We start from the raw sequence: 14431 nt of genomic DNA, 5'->3' as shown, positions 1-14431 counted from the left end.
TTCATCTCCCTCCTTGATTATGATTTGGTGGTAACCACTCATGAGTTCAATCTTGGTAAAGTATTCAACACCTCCTAAACAATCCATTAAATCTTCAATTTTTTGAATGGGAAATCTATACCTTATTATAATTCAGTTTATGACTCTAGAATCAGTGCAAAGTCTCCAAGTACCTCCCTTATTTGGGGCCAAAATGGTGGGTACTCCACATGGTCTAATGCTCTTTCTTATTATTCCATTGTCTAAGAGTTCTTGTATTTGTTTAGCTACCTCCTTGTTCTGATCTGATGTCAATTTATAGGTTGCCTTATTGTGTAATGAGGCTCTGGGTATTAATTCAATTTGGTGACTTATGAAACATTGAGGAGGAAAGGTTGCTGGTGTTCTATCACTAATAATGTCCTTAAACTGATTTAGGACCTACTGCACTTCTTTGGGAATACATACTTTCTTCTCCTTGTTTTCTTCTTTTGGTTTAACAACAATTTCAAACCCCACTCCTTCTCCTTCCTTGAGTGTGTTAAGGAACTACTTCTCACCAACTAACAACACATTAGGACCCTTTGATCTGCCCTCTTCTTGGTCTCCTATGGACTGAATTTTATAAGTGATTCCATCCTTTTGAAAAGTGTAGGCATTCTTCTCCCCATGGTGTATTGCTTTTCTGTCAAGCTGCCAAGGCCTACCTAGGAGTAGGTGGCAAGCATCCATTGGCAAGATGTCACCCAAGATTCTATCCTTGTAGCCTCCTATAGTGAACTCCACCCAAGTTTGTTCATTCGAAAGAACATGTTGCCCCTTGTTGAGCCAAGTAACCCTATAAGGATCACTATATGGTATTCTTTGTAGGTTAAGCTTACTTGCTACTTCTTCTGATACTATGTTATTAGTGGATCCTGAATCCACTACCACTCTACATACCTTTCCCCTTAATTTTGCATGTTATCCTAAACAACGATCTCCTTTGGCTAGGTTCTTCCTTAACCGGTTCTTTAATAAAGACTCCTCTTATCATCAGATTATCTCCAACCTCTGAATCTAAACTCACTTTTGATGCCTTCATGTTTGCTACATCTTCTTGAACATAATTTACTCTCCTCTCACCTCCTTGGGATGAAGAAGACTTTTCAAGACATCTATAGGTCAGGTGTCCAAGTTGATAATAATTGTAGCACTTGATTGTGGCAAAATAGGACCCTCTTCCTAATCCACTATATCTTCCCCTACTAGAGTTGCTAGATCCCCTTCCTCTATAGCTGCCCTACTAGAGTTGCTAGATCCCCTTCCTCTATAGCTGCCCTACTAGAGTTGCTAGATCCCCTTCCTCTATAGCTGCCCTACTAGAGTTGCTAGATCCCCTTCCTCTATAGCTGCTCTTTCTATCTGAATCTCCACTTTTCTCTACCAACTTGGATTCCCCTTGGGATCTTTGGTCTACACCTCTTCCACCATAGCTACCTCTATGACCTCTATTATCTCTTCCCCTACCTCTGCCTCTATTGCTTTGCTCTTGTTTCTTTTTTCTCTTCTCTTCCACTTTGAGTGTCAATTGATAGCACTTATGAATAGTACTAGGACATAACAAACTCAACTCTTCTTGAATGTTCCATCTCAATCCATTCAAATACCTGGCTACTTTGATGCTTTCATCTTCCACCACCTTGGATCTCAAACACAACTTTTGAAACTCTTCAGTGTAGTTGTTCACATGTAATTCTCTTTGTCTCAAGTTTTGTCTCCTCTTGTACAATTGGATTTCATAGTCTTTAGGTATATATGCCTCTTTCACCTTGGCTAGCATTCCTTTCCAAGTGGCTATTGGGTTCTTACCCTCCTTTTGCCTCTCCTCTTATATGAATTTCCACCAAGTCAAGGCTCCCCCTCTCAATCTAGATTTGGCTACCTTCACCTTTTGTGCCTCATTGATCCCATCACATTCAAAGTGATTTTCCAATCCTTCAATCCATTCCATGACTACTTCTGGTTCCATTTTTCCACAAAAAAGTGGCACTCCTTCTAAGGATTTCCCTCCTAAATCTTTGATGACTCTACATAAATGTTCTTCAGGTAGGATAGGATCCGGTTCAGGTGTACTATCCTCTTCTACTACTTCTTTACCCTTCCCTTATTGACCTTGATTGACACTTCCTCAATTTTGTCGTTAATTGTGTCTAGTTTGCTCCCTAGTTGTTGTAATCTTTCTCTAAGGAGTCTATTCTCTTCCTCTTGACATTCTACCTTCTTGGCTAACTCTGCATTGGTCACCATTCATAGACTATTTTCTCCTACAGACTCAGTCTCTAACATGAACTGGCTTCTTCCCAAATTTTAGGTGCTCTGATACCACTTTGATGGGGAGGGTTCTCCAAAGAGAGTTTCACTTTGCTTAAATAGGAAGTAGGGTGATATATTAGTGGGCTCCCTTCACTCTTTAATGGTCATTTAACAAACCAAAATACTCAAACTCCCTAGGAGTGCTTCCTATCAAATTATGCTCAATAGTTGCTCAAGCATGGTTGAGATTCACAAGGGTAAATCCAACCTCAAAGCTATGCAGTTCTCTAACATATACTTGCAGGGATTGTGACAGGTGTTCTAAAAGTGTTTCCATGCCTTTCATTAGGTTTTTCAATTGACTACCCTTCATTTCTTCATTGTTCCCTCTTTTCCCTCTTTTCTAGGCCTAGTAGCCCTAGAGCCCCAATTAGCCCTACCTAACCGGTTTTTGGGGACTTGTTCGAAAACCACTCAAAGAACCTGGAAAAATATTTTATGATCTATATACCCTTTTGGATGAACTTTTGAATCCTTCAGGTGAGAAAGTCAGGTCTGTTTGTACATGTACAAAACCCAAAAATGACATTTATAGAGGGTTTTGGAACTTGCAGTCTTCTCCAAAGGGGTTTATTGAATTATCTTCTCTATCACACCTTCAACCTTTCACTTAGGCTCTACCACACATTACTTTGTCATTCCAAACACTTGGAATATTCACAACTAATCATCCCTGCAAGTATTTGCAAATTTTCAATCAATTTCCTAACAGGGCTATGACTGAGCTCACCTAGGAAATGATGGAAAATTTCCTTTCAATAACTTCTTGACCGAAAAAAAACTTATTTACTCTACACAAAGGTTCCATGGCTCAATTCCCAAGGGTTATTGAGCAAAACTCGAGGGATTTCAAGCTGGAACCATATTTGGGCTTTGAAACCCTTGCTCAGGCCGAGAGCAAAGTAAATTCACTAACACCCCTCAAACCTACACTAAGAACTATTACAAACACCTTTTGAGTACTAAAATTTCATATACAAATAAATCATGAAATAATAGTAGAAGGATCAATCCATCAAGTACTGACTGCTACTCAAAATTTAAGAAAATGCAAGGTAAAACTTGGAAAAGTCTTCACAATCTATTCAAACTTGCTCAAGGATTTTTCCAACCTATTTACAATCCTTCTCAAAGAATTTTATATTCCATATGGATCCTAACCAATTCTCCATCAGTTTCCTAACCACCAATGTGCTCAAAAATTTAAAAAGTTGCTCAAAAGTTGCAAAATGTTGTCGAGCAACATTGATAACTTTTGACAAAATGCACATTTTTTACATTTTATGCTTTGTCACTCATCCTAAACCTCCTAGAATGACTTAAAAACACTAAAATGACATGTCTAAATACCAAATGATATGTTACAAGACATTTTACACCAAAATGGAAGTTTATGCCATTTTAGGCTTACAAGGGCTCATAAGCCAAATTTGAGCAAATACATGATCCAGTGGACATTCATCCTTCAAATGCATATCTAACACACATTTGGACCTATAAGAAGGATATTATTCATAGACCTAGTCCAAAATAAAGAATATCACACTAAAATCTAGAAAATGCACTCAAAACTAGGTGCTCCTGCACTAGAAGCTCTGGTTTATGAGCTTTGTTGTCGATGCTTGCCAACTTCTTGCATCTACACTCCTTCCTCTATCTGCAATAAGGACAAAATTCAGATTATATTGTCTTTGCAACATCTTGCTTTTGTTTTTCCTGAAGAGTGTCAATTTGTGTGACCATATTATTGATAATATCTTGCTGAAAATCTTGAGAAAATTAGTCAACTCCATTCTTGAGATGCCAGAGTTGGTTTTATTTCCTGATGATTTATACTTGTATCCTCTAGGTTTTCTCAATGCATCTCTTGAATAATTTTGGAAAATTTGTTGTATATCACTCCAAGTAGCTTGATTAATATCACCACCACCCATAAGGTTCAGAGCATCAATACATTCCTCATTGATTCCTCTTAAGAAAACCAATTTCTGAGAATCCCCACTCAACTGATTACGCTTGGATTTCTTCAAATTAAAGAGAAACCTTCCTATATAGTCTTCCAGAGATTCTTCATCTTTTTGTTGCATCTAGAATATATCATCTCCTCTCATATCACTTCCTCTGTGTTAGTCCTTGTATTTGTTGAGGAACGTTTCCTTCATGTTGTCCCAATCAGTTATAGAGTCTTCTCCTAAGGACATATACCAACGAAGATTAGAATTCTTCAAGATGGATGGAAACTATTTAAGTTTGTGTCCATCTGTGGTATGGTCATAACTTCTACATAGCACATCAAACTCAAAAAGGAAGATATCTGGGTCTTCTATAACAAGGCCATAAAAGTGAGGGAGAGCAGTAGGAGGAATATTTTTCAGATTGTCATTGGCTCCCTATTGTGGAATAGGAAACTTAAAGGTCAAATTAAGAGGTGGGGGTGGATTGTTACCACCACCCCCACCACCACTGCCCATGCCTACCATATTGCCTTGGTAAATTACTAATGTAGCAAATGTATTCTCTACAAGTGGTGGCTCAGGTGGAAGAATAAAATTATCTAGGCCGTTGTTATCTAAGTCTGGAAAGAGTTGTACAAAATGATCAATTTCTAGCTCATCATTTGGATCTTCAGGTAGATATTATTCAAAGTTATTCAGGTTAGGACAGAATCTCCCAAGGGGATCTCTTCTTCTATGCATACAGATATTGAAAAGCTAACATTAGAATTGCATGAATGATATTAATAACTTAATCTATTCTAGGAAGTGAAGTACTGCTATATGAAATCCTATGTTCCCATAAAAGCTCAGTTTATCACCATCCTTGGCAATAATGCCAAAAATGTTGGCTCAAAACAATGGATGTTAACAAAACATAATACTCAACTTAGGGACATAAGTTCCTAATTGAGCAGCTATCCAAACCCCACTACCTAACTCATTTATCTTATGAATCCGAAGATGTACAACTTGAAATGGGACAACAAAATATATGCACCAAGAGTTTCAAGGAACAAATCTATCCTATTCTAAGCAAATGGAAATTATAAATAAATATTCATAGGAAAGGAGCTTGCTCCAAAACTGTAACTCAGAAAGACTATGCTAACTTCTACCAACGAAATGTAAATTCCTCTAACTTATACAAAAATGATTGTTCTGTTCTACTATGGCTGCAGGAACAGACACACAGTAATAGCCCATGGCTGCAGGAGCAGACAATGAGCAACTTAATAGAACAAAATTAAACAACTTGAAAGATAAAGTGCATAAAAGATAACTAGACAGAATTCTCACCAAGTGGGCCCCCTTGGGTGAGTCTTATAGAGTAAAAGTTACATCAAAAACCAACTACTAATCTCACATAATGATATTAAAACATCAAACTTAACTATTCCAGCAAGTAAAACAACTTCTTCATTCAAAATCAGTTTAACATCATAACAGTGTTTTATTAAAACAACAACTAACTAACTAAGAAATATGGGAAGCATTTATAACATTCTTCCTTGCAACAGTTTCCACAAGAGTCGCTCTACTTCCTAATATATAGGTGGAGGCTTCTATTTGGAATATGAAATCTAGGAGAACTAAGACAATTAGGACTTTGTTTTGTCCTTGAACATCTGTAAATCTTCCCTAGATATGCTCTAACATCCAACATGACTATTAATAAAACTATTAATGAATCATGACTACTTTTGAAGATTTCTTATTGAGCTTGAACAACTAGTGCCCTAGTTGTATCAACCCTTGACCTTTTCCATGCCTTGTTGTCCAGTCTTTCCCAAATTGTCATGCTTCTACAAATGAAGCCTTGTTTCATCACAAAGAGTCTTCCACGTAGTTACAATACCAAGATTATAACAAGCAATTATATCCACATTTCATGATCACTTATTGCAACACATTCGTCAATCATATAAAGACAGTAAATACTTATATTTGCATTCATAAGGTTCATGGTTTTGTCAAAATAAAGGTTCCAAACTATAGGTAACATGATCATCAAATAGGTCCATAAAGTCAGTTAAAGCATAATATAAAGTCCTATTAACAAATATATAAAAGTCCTAAGTATAGTAATTTTTTTACAAATAAAAGCATAAAACTAAGGCTCATCAATCAATACAACACATAACAAATTAAAGAGGAACACAAAATCAACACATCAACACCAAGATTTATACATGGAAATCCCAAATAGGGAAAAACCATGGTGAGCACCTGCCCACAAAATATATCCACTATGTATATTATATTACACTGAATGAGCTCACTACTCCTAACTTGCAAACCAAGGCTAACTACTCTTGGGGCAAGATAGAAAAATGAATTGCAAACTTGATACTAACTACAACAGGGCAAGTTACAAAAAGATTTGAAAACAAGGATCTCATGATCATGAAGTTGTCCTTGAACTCTACATCAACACAGACAACTCAAAGCTCATCTATCAACACTCTATCTCATAATTCTACCATTGTCTCAAACAACTTGCATATCATTCAAACACAACTCTTCTTCTTTTCTCTTCACTGAATTTCACTGACTATCTTCACGTCACACACTTCCTCTTTCTCTCTACACATTCAACTTAGTCCCATACATTATTTATATACAAGGCAGATTATAAAAACCAAAACCAAGTTGACCTGAACCAAAATACACCTTTTAGACCAAAAACACACACACCAATCCACTCAAGGAGAAAGAGAGAACCAAAACACATCTTCTTAAGATCAATCCACCAATCTAAAATCATCGGAACATAACCAACAATGTACCAATATGTAACTTGTCCATATAAACAATTAACGACCAAAACATACTCTCCAATACAAATTACTCTTATTCAGATCTCCACACGATTTGGTGAAACCCATGACACATCAAATTACCTTACACAAATCATATCCAGGCCAAAAGATAGGACTAACATAGAATATCATAACTGAGTATTAAATATACCGCAACATACAAAGAACACAAAGATATTTCCAGACCTCAAGACTAACATATCCATAATGCCAAAAATATAATCAAAGAAGATAATAATACCAAACAACAATAGCAACACTTCACGAACATGTACACATCCGAAATGACCAATAGAATAACTGTAACATAAATACATAAGATAACTCTGCAACATAGACTTACCATACCAACAACTATCCATAACAACAAGTTTGACATCAATGACAACCACAACAACACATACTTCCAACATACTCAAGAGTGCTAAAGTGGATTCCAAAATACCTCAAATAAGATAATGGTAATTGTTGGGAAATAAATAGGTACAATACCAAAGATTGTGAAGATGAATCTCTATCCCATAAACTAATCAAAAGATAAGATTCAAGTCTTGGATAGAAGCAACATTAAAATCTGAAACTCATATGCAAATCTTAAAAATTAAGTTTCCTTAATTGTGGAAAAACCATGTATAGATCCTTCATTTTAATGATGCCAAAACAACTTGTTAACCATGCTTAATCAACATATCTTATGTGAACTTATAATAGTAATATATAATGATTAACATCAGCATAAGGTAGCAACAATAAGGCATAAATAACAAACATAACATCCACACATAACACAAGATTTACCTGGAGAAACCCTTGCGGGAAACAAATCCGCCAAGAAGAGAGGTCAAGCTTGTATTAACAAAAATAAATGTACTTACAAAACAATTGTAATATGGTGAAAAGTGGTGATAGGAGATTAAGTGGAAAGCTTTACCCTCAAGAAAGGAGTAAAAGTTTCACAAAGGATTCCCTTCAATGTCTCATGCACATTACATTTGAAAGAGGGGGATTGAATTCACTAGATCCAATCTCAATAAAAAGAGATTGAATGCTAAATTAATTGTCAATGATTTGGAAAGCAAAGTAACCCTCTTTTAAAATGGACAAGTTGAATTAAGAGAATTGAGACAAGTGTAAAGATGACAAAGGAATGATTATATCTTGAGATAGAGATGTGGGATGAAGTTGTGCACCTGGAATTAACAGTAAAATGTCAAGACGAAGCTCTGTTGCAAATTTGAGCGGAAGTTTCCAAGACCAGGTTGAAAGTGTACTTGGTCCTCTGAAAAATCTGCGTGCCGAAAAGGGTTTTTCTATCTCTAAAAATTGAGTCTAAACCTGCAATTATAGTTGCGCACCTAAAACCTACACACAGAAAAGAGAGGAAATATTGTTGGGATTAGGGGTTTGCCTTCAAGTCAAACCCCATTTTGGAATTAACCAAATGATTAAAAATACTTGCAAGTAAATGAAAGGAAATTCCTGAAGTAGCATTAACCTCAAGAGATGATGCAATTGAAATTTTGATAGAGTTGCTTGAAAGGATATGCAGAATAGAATGCCTTGAATGTTGAAAGAGATCTCCTCTTCAATGGTTGAATCATTGACTTGAATGCAACACCTAGCCTTGAAAGGAGACTTGAAATTCTCAATGCTTGAATGGATGCTTGAATGCTTGAATGCTTGCACTTGATTTCGCTTGTGATCATTTTTTCTTATCATCGACTCACTTGTTGAACTTATCCAATTGGAGAAGAAAATGCTCCTTATATACTTTCCAATTAGGGTTTTTTATCTAATTTTTCATCTTAGGCTGACATAGGAAAAAAAATTCATGCTCACAATTGACAAGCCCAATGCAGGAATAGTCAAGGGAGCCCCAAAATAGGGAAGGCCTGCCCTAATTCAAGATAGGAAGTGAGAGCATGCAGTGCGGGGTGCAATAAAATACAAGATTCTGATGGTATGAGTATGTCTCAAGTCTCTAATCAGGCTTAGGGATTTGTCCACCAATGCGAAGACCCAAATGTGGTCAAAAATTGCAGGGTCACAATTTTATGACAATACATTTAGCCCCCAATTTAGCGGGAGTATAAGAATATGCCAATACTACTAATAAAGTACAAGGAAACAATATTGAAAGACTTTCACCACGTCAAGGAGGTAAGATACACCAAGCCCCCAATAGACTAAGGATCTTACAACTTTGATTGACAAAGTAAAAGGGAAGATAAAGTGGGAGAGAACCATGACTACACATAGTAAGTTTCTCCTCACTATGAGTCATGAAAAGAAAGGATAGCAAAAATTACAAAGCAAAGCAAAGTTCACTAAATAACTCAAAGTATCAAGAAGGAAAATATGAGCGGAGTGTATGCCCCAACATTAAAGTGATTGTGCACGCCTTATCGGGAGCAATTTATTTAAGGTAGGATACACCAAAGAGAGAGAAAGAAATGGAGCATGTTATCACAAGGATTTATCCCCCAATCGAGGAATAAACCCAAGGATAATAAACACAAAACACAATGCAAGAGGTGGCTTCTCTTTCCTCAAGGTCAATATGTTGTATGATAACTCATGTATACCATGTATATATTCATTGAATAGTCATCATTCCCCCAAAGAAAGGATACTACCTTGGAAGAAAGGGAACGCATGTGTCTTTTGAGTCAACATTAAAGAGACCAAAAGAGATCTCAATGCTTTGCATCATCCTCAAGTAGATATCACTAGGGACAAAATAGAAGAATAGGGATACACATAGAAGAATGGGTACAAAAGAGTGAGAAAAGAGAGAGGTAGGGGATCTACGGTGCTAATGCAACTAGTCTAGCATGACATCCACCTCTTGATCTTGTTGATCACTATTTTGGGAAGGTGGGAAACAAACCAGAGGAGTGACATTGAGCACAATAGGTGGACCTATCACATAATCTAAACAAGGACTATGCTCATGTGCTAAATCACTTTGTTCGTTTCGAGGAGCTAGGATCAAGGCTTTTGAAAATTCTGCAGATAAATGTTTGTCAACGCCAACATATTCATATTCACTATCAGAAGCATTAGGAGTTGTATTGCCACCATGAATACCATTTTCACCTATTTCTTCGTCAAGATTTATAGAAAGAGGATCTCTAACATGAATAAAAGTAAAACCATCACATATTTTTTGCAACTTATGATTTGGAGATTTAGCTTCAACATCTTGCTTAGGAAAAAAACAAAAAAAACATGTCAACTCTTGGTATTTTGGGAGATTGAATAGTTTGAGAAACAACTTCACGAGCTCTAGCATGATGTTTTCATCGGCGATCTCTCGCACAACTATTTTGTCAAGTCTTAGTGGAAGGCTGAGAAGAAGGGGGAATATTTATTGAAGGAGGAATGTTCTCATCTTTGGTGGTTGGAAGGTTAGGTTGAGATCTCTTAGGTTGAACAAGAGGAGAGGAACATCTCTTCTCTCTATAAGAGAAAGGAAGTGGAACTGCACCATATAAAGGAGGAATTTTCAGTGTAGGAAGGAGACTAGGTCCATCATGAGGAGGAGGTACAGGTCTAACCTTAGGAGGGATATTATTGTTCTTCTTAGGAGAAGGCATAGTTTCATCCATAGGAATAGGCTGGTAATCTTCCTTAGGAGGAAGATTAGTTCTATCCATTAGAGGAAGAACTTCATCTTCAAGAATAGTGGGGATATCAAATGTTGGATTTCTAGGTTGTCTTAAGGATAGGATCATATATTTCTTGGATTTTTCATAAGATTGAAAGAGAGCATCACTTCTTGTTGGAAGGGATTGAAATTGTTGAGGCCAAAAGTAATCAATAGGAACACCCAGGCTTCTTTTGATTGGTCGAAATAGGCTATGGTTAATAGTTATGATTTCTCCATTGTGGGGAAATTTCAAACATTTATGGATTGGAGAGGCAATAGCCTTCATGGAAGATAGCCAAGGGTAACCTAACTTCACACAGAATTGTTCAGATGAAGGAATGATAAAAAAATTTGACATATATAGATTTAGTGTGAACCTCAATAGGGAGTGTGATAGAACCAATAATAGGGCAAGAAAATCCCTTAAATAACTTAACGACAACATTAGTATCATCATTGATTGTTGTATTCAAATATAAAGTATAAAGATATTCTTCAGTGATGACATTAACCATGCAAGAGGGATCAATAAGCACAACACGACAAGGGTTGTCTTGTATTTTCACAACTATGTATAAAGAGTCATCGGGTGCTCTAATGGTCTCACTAGGGTCAAATGTGATACATTGATCCTAAGGTGTTTCTTGTTCCTCTACCATATTTACTAAATTTGGAGCCATAGTAGTGAGATCAGAATGAGAGAAAGAGGTATGTTCAGTTTCAATCATGTTAGAGGTATGAGAGGGTAAAGGATAAGTAAAAATCTTAATATTTTGATTAGGAGGAGCTACTAATTTGTTTCCTTTATCATTCACACCTACCACATATATAGTATTATTATCAATCAGGTCTTTAATCTTACTTTTTAATGCAAAACATTTCTTAGTATCATGACCAGGTTGAGGATGAAACCGAAAAAGAATTATTATCAAAGTAAGGTGAGGCTGCCTTATAAGGGTCAACTAGTTTTATTGGAGGAAGTTTGATAACATTTATTTGTAACAACTAAGACATGATGCTATGAAAAGATTCATTCAAAGGAGTAAATTGTCTTTCTCTTTTAAAAAATTTAGAAATAGGAGTCACACCTATTGTAGCATTCACATTTTTGTTGTTGATGGTGTCATTGAATTTGATGAAGCCTTTATTCGGTTTGAACTTCGTAAATGGTTGTTGAGCACTCTCACCCTTATCACTCAGAGCCATAGGAGTAGATTGCTCCAGTTGACTCACAGTCAGTTGATAATTGTGAAGTGTTGCACACAACTGTGGAAAGAAAGTAAACTCAAAAAGGAGAAGTTTGTCCCTAATGTCTTTTTGCAAATTAGAAATGAAAATTCTTTGAATATCATTATCAAGCACTGGAAAAGAAAATTGAGAACACAAATGCTTTTATCTACCAATGAAATCATTCACTTTTTCTTTAATACCTTGTTTACAATGCATTAAATTAGTCAAAGTGATTTTAGGACCTATGTTGTTTTAAATTTTTTGAATAAAAGCATTTCCTAATTGTTGAAAAGAATTAATAGAATAGGAAGGCAAAGAGAAATACCATTGTAAAGCCTTATCTTTTAATGTTCTAGTAAACAATTTGGCAAGCAATCTTTGATCATAAGCAAAGTCAGTACGCAAAGTTTGGAATGTTTTGACATGTGTTAAAGTTTCACCTTTTCCATTATAGAGTTCCAATTGACGGACTTCAACATGTTTAGGAGGGACATCTCTAACAATATCAAGAGAAAGTGGGCTCACAACATCAAATATGGGTACATTAAACTTGGATTGACTCATAGAAGCAATTTGTTGTTGCAATGATGACACAGTTTGGGAAAGGCTATTAATGGTTGCTTTGGTTGAAGAATTTATGTTAGACATGTTTTATTGAGAAGGTGGTGTGATGTTATTGAAAGAAGGCATTGATTGAGAATGGGGTGGTGGAACACTATGGTAATTAGACATAGGTGATGATTGAGTAGGAAATGGGACACTAAAAGGAGGGACAAAATAATTGGATGAATTACCCCCTTGTGTCACATTGATTGGTTGAGAGACAATAGGAATACTCATTGAAGGCATAGATAGAGATGGAGGATTGAATGAAGAAGAGGGATTTCCCCCATGACTAATGGTTGGAGGTATGACATTGTGAGTTGATGTACCCATCATGTTTGAAGTGAACGTAGGAATACTAGTCATTGAAGTGGTCAAAGGAATAGGATGATTGATTTGTGTAGGAAGTTGTGAATAACCTAAGCTCTAAGCACAACTCTTTATAGGCACGACATTAGATTCAACAATGTGAGCAATACCATGCAATATATCAATTCCATTCTTATCACTTTGAATCATTCATTTTAGACCTTCAATTAATGGAAGAGCTTCACTATTAGGATATTCTTGGGACATCCATTGTTGAAACTTGTCAAATTGATTATCCAATTTTGAAAGTTGATCTATGAAAACTCTATTCAAAGTTTCTTCTTCATCATTGGAATCATCAATTGGGTAGATAGGGATTTTATTAGGATTGGAAGAATTAGCATTATCCTCATTAAAGAAGTCACTCAAATTAGGTTCCATCTCTCGGAGAATTAAACCTTGGGAAGCCTTAATTCTAATGCTTCATCTAACAGGGATAGTATAGGTAGGACTAATAGTTGTAAAACTCATCCACTGGAGGGAAAATTTGAATTTTGAATTTTGGGAACCGAGTTTACAAAATTGAATAATGATGATCATTATACAATTTGAACTTTCTGGAAAGAGGAAATGACACAATTTCCAAGATAATTTGTGATGAATGAACAAAAATTTAAAATTAAAATTAGGGCCAATGGGATACCACTTAATTGAAATTGACAAAATTAAGGTTTTAAAATCAGGACAGATTATAATTGACCACTTAATTTTAAATTTTTTCTTGAAATTTGTAATGTTGAAATTGGGAAATATTTTTTATTTTAGAGGGATCAAAATTCGACAAAATCAACCAATTTTATGGATTTAAGCAATTAAATACAGTCATAACAGTCTCCCAAAATTTCAGGAAAAAGTCAAGGACCGGGTTGAAAGTGTACCTGGTCCGCCCAACTTTTTTGGAAAATTTCAGGGATGAAAGCTATGATGATTTGAGAGCTAACCCCAAAAAATTAGTTGATTTTATGAAGTTTAGATAGGCAAAATTGAGGTTTGAATGTCAAAATAGGACCCTATTAGGGTTTTGAAAAAGATAAGAAATTGAATTGCAAATTCGAAAAAGGTTAAACCTAATGGATAGGGCCACCTTGAATAATATTTAGAAAACTAAAATTGATTGAATTTTGCACAAAGTCCAAGTAAATTTGAAAATTAGGGTTTTAGAGCCTAACCACTGAATTTTGAAATTTTGAATTTTGGAAAAAGGAGGGAAACTGAAAATTTGAATTTTAGGCAAGAAGACAAGTCTGAAAATAGTCCTAAATCTGAAAATTAAATGTGGATCCAATTTTTGCACAAATTCAAGTTGATTTTTGAAAATTAGGGTTTTGACAATTAACCACCTAATTTTGTAAATTTGAATTGTAAATTGAACAAGACAATGAAAGAATTAAATTTGACAAGAAGAGTAATTTTTCAGATCTAAGACA

The sequence above is a fragment of the Cryptomeria japonica genome, chromosome 5 (genome assembly GCF_030272615.1).
Source record: "Cryptomeria japonica chromosome 5, Sugi_1.0, whole genome shotgun sequence".
Lineage (NCBI taxonomy): Eukaryota > Viridiplantae > Streptophyta > Pinopsida > Cupressales > Cupressaceae > Cryptomeria > Cryptomeria japonica.
This window is presented reverse-complemented; position numbering follows the sequence as displayed.